This window comes from Nicotiana tomentosiformis, chromosome 12, assembly GCF_000390325.3.
Source record: "Nicotiana tomentosiformis chromosome 12, ASM39032v3, whole genome shotgun sequence".
NCBI lineage: Eukaryota > Viridiplantae > Streptophyta > Magnoliopsida > Solanales > Solanaceae > Nicotiana > Nicotiana tomentosiformis.
In genome coordinates, this window is record NC_090823.1 from 15673466 (window position 1) to 15683007 (window position 9542).

Genomic DNA, 9542 nt, shown 5'->3' on the forward strand with positions numbered 1-9542 from the left:
TCGAGCTTTATTGATAAGTACAGATATTACCAGTGCATCATTATGAGGTTGCACGATGCCTTCGGCATCCTCATCGTTGAATGAAATAGTCCCCTCTGGGATATAATTTTGGGTGCGTTTCTCCCTCGTGATAGATATTTTAGTGCATTTTATCATCGGCCCTTGAGGGTTATCGACCCCTCTCATGATTATGTTGATGACGTACTGAGGTTCTTCTTATTTGGTCTGTTTGTTTGAGTCACTATTCCTGAAGTGATTTTTGGCTCGATCACGCAGAAATTCCGGGAGATGCCCGTTATTGAACAACCGGGCCACTTTTTCTCTCAATTGTCGGCAGTCCTCGGTCGTGTGGCCATGAGTGCCATGATACTTACACATCAAGTTATGGTCTCTATGGGTAGGGTCGGACTGCAATGGTCGAGGCCACTTGGTATCTTTGATGCGCCCGATGGCAGATACGATGCTGGCAGCATCGAAATTGAAGTTATATTACGATAATCTTGGTGCCTCCCTCGTCCCGAGTGGCCTATCGAAACCGTTTTTGCTCATCAATCCTCGGCTATTGTGGCCTCGATCGCTCTACTTCTTTTTCCTCGCAGGGTGACGCCCAGATCCGTTACCCTTCGATCTCCGCTATACGGTTGATACCGGTCTCTGCTCGGTCTCGGTTCATGATCAAGGACTCTCTTAGACGTGTCATTTTTTCTTTTGGGATAAACGGACCCAGAAGGGGCCCCGAGCTGACGGTCCTCGACTCTGATTTTTGACTAGTACTTATTGTGGACATCGGCCCAAGTTACTGCCTGGTACTCTACCAAATTTTGTTTTAACTACTGTGAAGCCAAGGAGCTTCGGGGGTTAAGCCCTTGGATGAACGCCTGAACGTCCCAATCATCCTCAACTGGAGCCAAGTCCATCCGTTCCATTTGAAGCCTTGATACGAACTCCCTGAGCATTTCGTTGTTTCTTTGCTTTACTTTGAAAAGGTCCGATTTTTTCTAGTCTCGACCTTGATGGACTCGGCATGCTCTTTCACAAAAGCATCTGCAAGCATGACAAACCAATCAATAGAATTTGGGGGTAAGTTGTGATACCATATTATTTCTCCTTTTGACAAAGTTTCTCCGAACTTCTTTAGCAAAACCGACTCGATTTCATCATCTTCCAAGTCGTTCCCCTTGATGGCACATGTGTAGGAGGTCACATGCTTATTTCGATATGTGGTTTCGTTATATTTCGGAATATTGGTCATACGAAACTTCTTCGGAATTGGCTTCGATGCTGCGCTCGGAGGAAAAGGTTTTTGTATAAATTTCTTGGAGTCTAGTCCTTTCAATATCGGGGGCGCTACTGGGATTTAATATACCCGGGAATTATATCTCTCTACCTTCTTGTGGTTTGCCTCAATTTTTTTTTCACCTGACTCAACCTGTTTGGTTAGGCTTCAAGCATTTTCATTACATCATGGTTGACACCAGTCTCAATTTCACCCGGCCGTTCGGTGACCTGCTCATTTCTTTAGATGCTTTCTCGGAATGATTCGGGTTCGACCCTGCTGGGGGCACGGCATTGATTTTGCAGCTGCGCTATTGCAGCCTGTTGGGCCTTTAACATTTCGAAGATCACCCGCAAACTGACCCCATCGCCTTCGCCTTCGAGCGTACCGAGTTCAGGGAATGTTGTCTTGTCGGGCACAGTGGCGAGCACTCCATTCGGGCCTTAGTATGAGAAGTTCCCAGCTTCGATTTCAATTCTATATAGTCATGTATTTACTTCGTTTATCCTACCGAGAAATCGGAATGCTCATTAGCCCCGATTTTACCCGTATACACACCCTTTTTGCATTATTCATTAATCTGTTCTTGAGTAAAATCCTTAAATAAGTCCCACCCATATTCCACATAATCATCTCGGCATTGGAAAGAGCAAAATAACTTCTTGTCTTCTTCTGGAATTATACAGTTTACCAATGTCATAGGAAATAAAACTAAGACAAAAATACAAATTTGCAACAGTGCGATATATTTCCTGCAAAACAAAAATTTGTGTTAATTAGCATCAATACAAGTAATTGCACTTGTGAATTTAAAACCTACCCGCCCATATCCCCGGCCCCAATTCAAACTTTAAGTACGTAATCGTAATAAGAATGAAACGAAATGTAAGTATGACTTCTGAATTAAAAACTTAGCTTATTAAGAACAATAATTTTTTATGATAAACGTAACCAACACATATACTAACTTATACAAAATGATCTCACAACTCTATGACAATATTATTTAAATGTTTTTTGTTTGGTGGGATTTAAATGATATAATTGAGTAGAATTATTTACCGCGGCTATATGGATGAAATGAAAAGAATTATTAATTACGAATTCTTTGCATTTTGCACCCTAATAAGGAAGAAGTTTGATGGATTAATTCTTTCTCAAACGTTATCGTTTTTTCCTTCTAATTCATCTTGTTCTTATGTAATATTTCCTTCCATTTTGTTTATTCCACTTTGTCCTTCATAAGATAAGATTTCCATCACTGTACTTTTAAAGTTCTAAACGAGGAATGCCAACACATAATTTAACCTAATAAGAGAGGTTGGACCAGTCTTTTTCTTTATATATGATCAGTGCTGTCAATATGAGAGGAAATATTCTTGTTTGCGCACTTACAATTTGAATAGAAATAACTATATAAAGATCTCTCGTGTTTTATTTATAAATCTTTTGTGTTTTTTTACTGATCTTCTGTGAAACGAATCATACAACATAATAACAATTGTTATGGACTACATAACAATTTCTCCATCAATTTCACATGGCAAATATCTTTCACCTCTTTTGCATTTTTCAATAATCTGATCTCCAGTAAGATCCTTAAATAGGTCCCAACTATTAATCGTATAGGCTTCCACACAATCTAGATAGCAAAGGTACTCAATTTCTTCAGGAGTTTTACAATTTATCACTGTCCCAGGAAATAAAACCAAGACGAAAATGCAAATTTACAACACCGTCATAATTTGCTTATGACACATTTTTATTTGATATATATTTCCTGCAAAATAATATTTATGTGAGTGCCAATAAAAATTCTTGGTAACCTTCTTTTCTGAAACTAATCGGCACCTTATAACAAGAAGGCGTCCTTTTAAAGTTTGCCCCTAAAAGAAAAGGTAGAAATATCTACTGAAAATTTTAAAATCCACATGCCCAAATACATATAGCAACAAGTATACAAATAATTTCAAAAGACAAATAAATTAATGTAAGTTTACTTACGCAACAAACTATATCTGTAAAATAGTTTTATTCTTATTGGTAATGCTTTATCAAGTTTGTGTGAGACACAAGAGATGTTTACTTGTTTTTTTTTTTTTTTTCCAAACAATAGATGGTTCATAAATAGGTCTTTGACACATTGTAACGTTTGGTCCAAATTTATTTACTCTTTTGGGAGTTTCAAAAACGTTATGTATGTTTCATTGTCAATTAAAATGACATGGGCACATTCATCGCATGCAAGAAATAATCAAACTTACATTGAATGAGATCACCAATATAAATTATCTAATAAAGTGTTCTAGTACAATATAGGCCATCAAATATCTCCTTAATCTGAATTATTTTATTAAATTAATTGGTCTAATCAAATCTTATTTTATAATCATTATATTCTATATTTGATTTCATTTAGAGTTCGCATCAATTTCGTTCCTTGTCACAAAAAAATAAAAGAGATTTTGCCTTAATATCTTGTGCAGCCCTTCTCCTTCCCTTAGGAGGCCGAATAAGACCAAACAACCCGAATAACCATTTTAGTTAGTAATAGATTATTATATCCACAAAGTAATTATTTTAGTGAACGATTCGAACATTTTTCAGATCTAGTACTTAAGTAATACTCCTGTTTAATTGGTTTTTACCTCTTGGGATAAGGGCTATAAAAACAAACATTACAATTTGCAATAATATAGTAACAATTTGATGAACAAACTTAAGAACCTCCAGTTGTTTTTGATATTATCCTCACATACATAAGTAGGTTGGCTAACAAAGTAACAATATCTAAGATACTGAGGTAGCTCTACACTAATTACTCCCACTTGTTAAAAGGAAAAAAAAACCATCTAAAATAAAAAATTAGTACGTAGTACTACATGTATGAGCACTTCTAATGGCAATTTTTGCCGCAAGGATATGGGCAATAAACTTCTTGAAACCCACTACTATCAAAAAACCAGTCTCCAACAGCTTCAGCAATTGTCTGCGTTACAATGAGTTATTGTCAAATAACAATTCAAGGAAAGCTGAAAATTGTACAATATAAAAAAATAAAAAATAAAAGAAAGAGAGAAAAGTAACCTTGTTAGCTATAGTTGGAGAGTTTTTGGAGGACTAGTGACTTAGTATTTCAATGCCAAGATGGGAATGGCAAGAGGAAATGAAGTATCCTCTTGATGTACTTGAACCTAGTTCGTTTAATGCCTCCAAAAATGTCAACCTAAAATCTGATAAATCTGATGAGCAACAACTCAAACACAAGTGTGTGAGCTAGAGAGTAATTATTACATGATTCGGATTAAAAGAGTATCCATCAGTTATAAACTGGCTAGTATATATACCTTGGAGAGTTTGAAGTTGACTAGGTGAGCAATTATTTATATTTGTCTTGCAATTTATCCACTCATTATAAGGATCGGCCTCCTTGGGAACCAAGCTGTTGTTTATCTAATTTTAAAGAATGAAAAGGCAAAATATCGTTTAGAATTTGAAGGGAAACGAAAGAAATAAAGTAATAGCGTAAATGAAATTTTTTTTATAAATCTTTGAAATTTATTTTCTAACCTGCCAAGAATCATAGGCCGAGTTGATGATGAAAACTGGTGTGCAAATATATCTTGCTACATACTGAGGGAAGAAGCACTGCAAAATCATCGTATATTTGTGAGACACATCAATTTGGCTATTTTTTTCACAAAATAACTAACTTAATAAAATTGGTCTTACCAAACTTGGGTCTAAGCTCAAGGTCGTGCAAGAGAGTGGCAGGTTCTTTTCAGATCCCTAAAATACCCCAAGAAAGGGTAAAAAATGCATATACAAATTAGGTACAAGAAAAACTATAGTTGAGATAAAATTAACATAAACTGATGCTTCTTACGTGTAAGGCAACGACTCTCTTATACTTCTCTTCAATAACCGGTTCACCGCTTATAGTCTTTCTGCATAAATTCATACGAGAATTAGTTTGTATATTTTTATTTTTTGAAGCTCTATTCTATTCAATAATGAGAGCATTCAGAATGTAGTCAGCAAACTTACACATTGACAAAAAAGCCAGCATCAGAAATGCATTTAACTCTAGCAGTCAATGGAAAAAAAAGTGAATTTGTCACAATGCAGGATTGCACCCAACCCTCCTGCCGAAGTTCCACTAAGAATGGCCTGTCATAGAAATTTTGATTTTTTTTTCATTTCAGCCACTTAAATTAGAGAGAAATAAGAGTACTATGAGGAGAAAATTGGACGTACATTTTGAGCATATATCATTTCTTTACGGTATAACAATTCCTCCATGATTGCGTCAAAAATTCTTGCCCCTCTGTAGTGGAGGTTTGTAACCTGAAATTTTTGGCATTTCTAGTTAGAGAGTTACATTTTACACTTCAAATTAAAACCAACTAATGAGAAGGTTCTAACTTACGGGTCAACTTCTTCAATATCGCCAGTATATGACGCTCCGTCACAATATCTAATCTTGACTAGGTTCCCCGTTGCAGAAGTCTGAATAACATTGTTGAGAATATCTTTTCATTACGTAGTATTAGTGCCACAACATGCACACCTTCAAAAAAATAAAAAGGGTGTAAACACACATAACGTAATAACCACCTGGATTTAGTTGAGGATCGTTGCTTAGAATGCCAGTAAAATGAACTTCAGTTGGCATATTTTTTGAAGATAAGTCCGTAGCTGCCCGATTTTGGCAATCGGAAGTGGTTTCACACCAGCCCCCACCCTGCAAAATTCAAAGTTGAAGATTAGCCAAAATTTTAAGTAAAATATCATAGTAAAATTTTGAGTTTAATTAATTAACCTGAAGATGAATAAGCTAGTTATAAACTCTAGAGCCAGTAGTTCCCGAATGAAAGTGGAATGCAGGAGCACCTCCGTCCAAGCAGAGAACAAAATCAACTAAAAATTATTAAAAAATAGTAATATAATTGTAAGACTGCGTAAAAAATTGTGAGAAATGAATTGTATAAATATAAGCCAGGGAGTTCACCTGCGCCTTTAGCTACGGCCGCACTATCGAGGAACGTTGTTTTAACAACGAGGTCTGCTTCAATTGTCGTCCAAAGACACAGTAGAGAAACTAAACAAGATATAACTAATTAAACGTTAGTAATAAAATATTTTTAAACTACATCAACAGAGAATCCTGTCGGAGTTCATTTGGAGTATTCTTTTAATAATAATAAAGCAATAAATAATTTGCGTTTTATACAAGTCAGTTAAAAGTACGTACTAGCAAGCACAGCAGCCATGAGAACTGAGTAAAAATCCATCACTTTCACCATTCCAACAGTCAGACTTGAAGAAGCAGAAAAAATAAATATGGAGAAATTTGTCTCTCTCTGTCTCTCTCTCTCAATAGCAGAAGAAGTTGAACAATTAGAGCTTGAAATGCTGTAAAGAAGAAGAAAGAGAAGAATACTGAGCTGAGGATGTTTTTGAAGAGTAAGATATAGAGCCTTATTATAAGCACTGTGATCATAACATCAACCAGTTAATCTTTGTAATAGAACTAAACTTAGCAGCCAGCTTTTATTAAATTAATCAAACCGGTCCCCCACATACTTAATATTTGAACTGTTTATAAACGTATTGTTGCACAAATCTTCTTCAACACAGTTACTAAAAATACTTTTGACTATGTGACTCTTTCATTTCTAATTTTGGAGCACATTTATGTTTTGCAGGACAAACATATTAATACATGTGATCTGTTTCTCCCTACAATCAGAGTAAAGACAAATAATGAAAATATTAAAGAATCGATCAAATAAGATTTCCCTCAAAAGTATTGTACTCCTATAACCTAGTGTTACATGAATTTCAAGATTGTAAATTTAGTGAAAATATATATTTTATGATTATCAGATTACTACAAATGTATAATGCAGATCCTGAAATCCATTAATGATCTGGATTGGCTCACTATGATTCTTAAATAGAGGAAGATCACTTCGGGGTCACTGTGGTGTGGTTAAACGTAGGGTAGTCCGCCCTTACAGCCTTTGATCAGTAAATTATTTAGAACTTCGGATATTGAGATTAATTAATGTGGATTATCTTACGCTTGGCTTTTATTTTACTCTAACTTGAAGTTGAAGAAGCAGATAAAATAAGTTTAGGATATTTTTATCTCTCCCTCTGTAAGCTAGCTGTAAAGAAGAAGAAGAAGAAAGAAGAAGTGAATACGGTCAATTTCTAGCTCTTTTTCAACCCAAAAAAAAAAATAATGTATACCAGATGAGGACTTTTAGGGGTAAAAAAAGAAGGAAAATTCTGGCCAACTTATTAAATGGTATTACCACATTGAGGATGTTCTTATTGTATCCATAGTTATGCCTATGTGACCCTTTCTTGCTAGCTTTGAAAAAGCTTTATGTTTTACAGGACAAAGAAATTTCTGCACAATCATGTGACTCTATTTCTCAATGCATCAAAACGGAAAGGAATAATGATACACTTCTTTAATTTCCAATTTCCAATTTCTCTTAAGATGAATATAAAATTTAATTCATTCTGTACTTTAAGACAAAACTTCTAGCAGAGCAAAACGCATGCAAATTTATATTGATAACACTGACTTGCTTTTAAGTTTTTACCTACCAATGGCTGCCTTATGAGGTAGGAGTATAACTTTGAGCAGATTTCTGTATTATATATAGGATAAGTCTATAACGTGGTTACTAAAAATATTTATGCTTATATTCTAATATGTAGGGATTAATGTAAAATGGTTAGTGAACAGTATATATTTTATGAGTTTCATATTATAATAAATGTAAAATGCACATCTTGCAATCCGTTAATGATCTTAGTTGGCGGACTATGATTCTGATATGTAGGGATTAAGAAGAAGAAGATTAAGAAATATTTTAGAGTTAATTTTATTCCGATTTGGTTAGCAGATTAATTTTATAGAAATAATAAATGAATTCTTTAAAGTATAACCATGCATGTGATCGCGTCAACCAATCTTCTTAACCAATTTTAGTAGCCAGTAAAAGGAGCTTCGAGAAACCACTTCGAGCCAACTTGAGTAAATGGTATACCATGTTGGGGATTTCTTTATTATTGTGAGGACCCAAATTCCCGAAATCAGACGTTGTGATGACACTTAATATCTAAGACTAGGTAATCCGATTATAATAATAATTCAAGTCATTCTTTTATATATATATAAACTAACAACGGAAATAATTATAAATATAACAACCTCCCAAGACTGGTAATACTGAGTCACGAACTCTAACTGAATATATATAATGATCTCAAGGATCGAATACTCAATACTATTTGATTAATAATTAACAGTACAATAAAATGTAAAGACTCCAAGGGACTGCGACGACCAAGCAGCTCTACCTTGAATCCTTGCGATCACACTTTAACTCTGTCCAAGTCCGATATCTCCAACACCTGGCTCTACACAAAAATATGCAGAAGTGTAGTATGAGTACACCACGGTTGGTACCCAGTAAGTATCAAGACTAACCTTAGTGGAATAGTGACGAGGTACAGTCGAGACACTCACTAGTCTAATAACCTGTGCAATATAGTATACAAAAATAATAGGAAATAAATAATAATGATGGCAACAATAATCAACCAGTGATATACATAGTAGGGCGACAAGAACTCTATAAATATTGCGCAACAAATAATGAATACAGGTATAACCAATTAGTCAAGTCCTTCCAATATAAATCTTTCGCCTAAATATTTTTCAAATTGAAATCTTCAAGATATAATACTTTCAAATAAATCTCTTTCAAATTTCTTTCCTTCAAATAAATATCTTTCAAATAAAATTCTTTCAAATAAATCTCTTTCGAATAAAAGTCACCCTGTGACACAACATTTCAAAATCATAAAATACGGGTCTCAGCCCACTTTCATATTTCTACGGCACCTCATGCCAATTTCTCTATCACAACCGCTCGGACAACTCACGTGCCAAATATCATCATCATTTAACCACGGCACCTCGTGCCCACATTTCATATCACAACTGCACGGACAATTCACGTGCAAATATCATCATTTTTACTGACGGCACTTCGTACCCACATTTCATATCACAACTGCACGGACAGTTCACGTTCCAATATCATCATTATTTACTCACGGCACCTCGTGACCATATTTCATTTCATAATCCGCCTGGTAATAACCACATGCTCCCAATTTCAACATAGATCAGGCTATTATCAATTTACCAACAACAAAAAAAATTGCAAAAGATATA

The 9542-nt window shown here is 34.9% G+C and overlaps 1 pseudogene; it reads right to left on the reverse strand.

Annotated features, from left to right (window-relative positions):
• Nucleotides 1-3940: 3940 nt before the first annotated feature.
• Nucleotides 3941-7041, reverse strand: LOC104087208 (pectin acetylesterase 8-like; annotated as a pseudogene).
• Nucleotides 7042-9542: the final 2501 nt, after the last annotated feature.